At 35.8% G+C, this 3,902-nt stretch overlaps 1 long non-coding RNA gene across 6 annotated transcripts in view; it reads right to left on the bottom strand.

The window, feature by feature from the left end:
* LOC110353083 (uncharacterized) overlaps positions 1–436 on the bottom strand; it is a 28,931-nt gene extending 28,495 nt beyond the window's left edge. For all 6 annotated transcript variants that reach the window (XR_002403102.4, XR_005268924.2, XR_002403099.4 and 3 more), the window contains exon 1: positions 297–436. This is a non-coding gene — a long non-coding RNA (uncharacterized lncRNA). The remainder of the gene's footprint in view (positions 1–296) is intronic.
* Between the last annotated feature and the right edge of the window lie 3,466 nt (positions 437–3,902).

Consider the following 3,902-nt stretch of genomic DNA (forward strand, 5'->3'; position numbering starts at 1 on the left):
CATTGTTTGGCACCTCACAGCAGTGTGAAACAACAGCTCAGGAACAAAATATGCTAAGTTATCAAAAAAAAAAACCAACAACAAAAAAAAAAACACAAGGCTGATACTGAAAGCCTCCACAAGAAGAACCTTGTCTTTGTGAAACTGAGGGAGAGAATATCTGAAACACATTTACACCCTTTCACTGATCAGTTCTTTACCCAGGTCCCAAATTAATATGTATGTAAGTGGTACAACAAAGCGATGTGGCTTGTACCACGAGACTAGAATAATATTTGCTGCAGAACAGTACTCACAGATTTCCTTTGTTGGGGAAAACACATTCTGCAGGAGCAGACCTCATCACACAAGGATTCAGCAAAAGGGGGAAAAAAAGATGTCGACCTCTTTTCAAGCCAGATCTTCAGCTGCTGCACATTGACATAGAGCCACTGATTAAATTGTTTGCAGCTCTTTCTTTGAATGAACAAAAGAAACGTTTGATGAGATTCAGGTGAGCCACCAGAACAGCACTTGCTAGCCCACAAGGTCAATTAATATTTTAATTTTTAGAAAGCAGTGTTGTGTTTTTTTTTTTTTGTTTTTTTTTGTTTGTTTGTTTTGTGTGTTTTTTTTTTTTTTTTTTTTTTCCTGAACTAAGAGAAAGAAAGGTCAACACAAGCCTGTTAAATTGTTGTTAATCTTTAGAATCAGACACCAACTACAAACAGTATTATTATTCCTCCATTTCTTAACTCAACAATTATGAGATATTAGAAAGTGTCTGCGCTTAGCAAAATTATAGAAATCCTATTTATCATCTTTGTGTTTCACATAAAGTTTATCTTTGGACAGAAATGTTGTGCTGACTTTTGAGCTCTGGAAAGCTGTCTTCAGAGACAGCAATTTTCACCCCAATGTCTATGTGACTTGGAGAAGATTTTCCAGATAATATGAAGCCATTTTTCTTCTATTTTGATAATTATATTAATTCCCCTGTTCATACTTCATCTATTTTAGAAAGGCAGAAGTAAGTAATCATAGTTTACAGTTTCAGTATGAATGATGATTTAGCCCAAATGTCTTTTTCCATAGTTTATCAGCACAGATTATGAAATGCAGAGCCCATTATTCTCCAGCTAAACTCACGAATTTTAGTTTTATACTCTACTATATTCTACTACTTGGTTATGAATTAATATTACTGCACGAGCAAGACCAAGGCACATTTCTATAACACTCCTTTTTTTTTTTTTTTTAAACTGGCATATCAACTTAAGTTGCTTTTAAGAAAGCAATACCTTCTTAAAAGATATTTTGCATTAGGGTTTCACTACTGGTCAGCATCTTGCTAGATGGTGACATTATGGAGATCATTGTGTCACATTTCGTGCCATCACTAAATTTATGTCTGCTTCCTGTCTTCTTCCAGGCACTTGTATTTAGATTATGTGTCAAATCCTGGCTCTCTTAATCAATGGCAAAATTCCAATCAACTTCAACAGGATCTGGATTTCTCCCTGTTAACACTGGAATCAAGTCCCCTGATTTCATTCCAGGCTACAAAATGCTTGTAATGCAGTAGTTGTCTGCTAATTAATGAATGTATGACAAAGTTGAATGTCTCTGGAACAAGGCTCCTATAGCCTTCGTCCTTAATGCCACCCTTAATGTTTTGGCTAACTGGTACAGTATTTTAACCACTGCTACTTTCAGCTCACCTAACTCAAGTACTTCCCATGGATAGCTCATGAGTTTATTCATGCTTTAAAGTTAAAGTTAACTTTAAGTGATGAAATGCCAGGTCCACACTTTCTATATAGCTTTTTCATTAGATGGTATTTGATAGCTTTCTGCTGAATCAATCTAGAATACTGTTGCCACAAATAACTTCTACTATAAATGAATAGAAATCAATAAAATAACAAGAGGAGAAACCTTTGTGTGATAATTTATCATTCAACTGCTACAAGATGTTAAAAAAAAAAAAAAAAAAAAAAAGTTAAATAGGCCTGAACAGCCACTTGAAAAATAGATCAGCATGAAGGCAGACACAAGGCACAGGGAGGCAGAATAAACACAGGAAGCTACTCGGAGAGGGAAGACCCCCTACCAAGTTTCAATAACCGTGTGCAAGTCCAACTCAAGATTACAAATGGTGTCACAGACTGTGAAGGGCCCAGTTCTTTTGTGTACAAAAATCCATGGCCATGGAGAACCACATTTCTTTCACAGGCCTTTTGAGAAACATGGCTCCGAGGCATCTCATTTGAACCAAGCAGACAGGAAGCATAAGTTCTGTCTGCTGCCACACTGCATGGAAGAGAGAGATATCATCATTTACGACTCCTGCTCTCATCTTTCTGTACTTATAAAGCTCACATTTAAAATCACAAAGATTACAATGGGTATTTGTAAGAAATTCTTCCTTTGTGTTAGTCCTTATAGATTAAAAGTTCTTTCCAGGAGGTGCTGTTTATTTTTAATGGTCTGTCCAGAGCCCATAACACCAGGGCTCTAAGAACTTCAAGGCTTCTGCTCCTGCTAACCAAATAGATGTACAGCAGCTGAATTGCATGAATGTGATTTTAGCCAAAAATCTGAGGGTGCCTGCTGAAAAAGTAGAAGTATGGCTGATTTTGCTGTTTCTTTTGCCAGGTAAAAACATGAGGACATACATAGTAAAAAGAGAACATTTTTTGAAGAATGCTCTTGTGCAGAGCTGAATTGTCCAAAGCATCAGTAAAGCTGATGCAGTGACTTCATTCAAAATGCAGTACTGTAGAGAAATCATAATGGGATTAATTTCTCTGTCCCAAATCTCTGTCCACGTAGGGCTCTCCTGAGTGTTTGCATGATTATTTCTTCTTCCAAAAGCACACGTTCACCAGGGCACAGGCTGCACTGAACACACTGCTGTCCAAACTAGAAACTAGACATGTAGGTCTGCTTTCAGAAAACCTCCCATCTGTTTTGAGGCTTTTAAACTCTTCTCTTTTTGAAAGAAATGAACTCTGAAAACAGAGAAAGAGACTGAAACACAACAGGTACCCTCAGGGCTTCACTGTGGCACTCTTCAACAGTGGAATGCCAATCACCACAACAGTGCAAAGCAAGCAAAAACTTGACACTCATATAATATCATTTGGTCTTCCTTTGTATCGCTGACCACAGAAAAGAATGGAAAGGATTTGCTGGATCTTTCCCTACTATTCAATACTGTTCTGGATGTGAAAAAAAAAAAAAAAAAAAAAAAAAACACAAAAAAACAAAACAAAACAAAAAAACAATCTGGCCCTGATTTTTAAAGACATTCCAAAAAGCAGAGAGATGTCTGTACAGAACAATAGCAAATTTCTTTGACTTAGTGTTACCATATCCAGATAGTTCATTACTAGTCATATAATATTTTATTTAGTTTCTGTTCCTTGCTTATCTGTCTCTGGTTTCAATTAAAAAAATAAAAAATAAAATAAAATAAAGGAAAACTGTTAACTTATATGCCTCCTGCTTTCAAGGCGGTACATAAACTCCAGAAGTAAGTAATGGGAAATCTAATATGAATTCTCTACATCTCCTGATTTTAAACCTCATGATTTCTGTGTCCTACCAATTTTTGAATGCTCAGGCTTATTGAAACTTTACATTCACTCAGAGACTTTTGGTGTCATATACAAAAGTAATTATATGCTATGACTTATGACTGACTGTAGGACACCTGTTCAAGTGTCATGTGTAGTATACCAATAGTGATGCAAGACAAAAATGATATTCATGTACTTCATTGCATACAACAAGCAAGATAGACATTTTAAAAAATTTATAACCAACTTTTCAGTTTGGTTGTAAGTTTGCATCTGAGCAGAGAACACTAATGCTATTACAGAAAATTCATTTATTGTATAAATTCTTTAGCTGGAGAA

Source organism: Anas platyrhynchos, chromosome 12, assembly GCF_047663525.1.
Source record: "Anas platyrhynchos isolate ZD024472 breed Pekin duck chromosome 12, IASCAAS_PekinDuck_T2T, whole genome shotgun sequence".
NCBI classification, from domain to species: domain Eukaryota; kingdom Metazoa; phylum Chordata; class Aves; order Anseriformes; family Anatidae; genus Anas; species Anas platyrhynchos.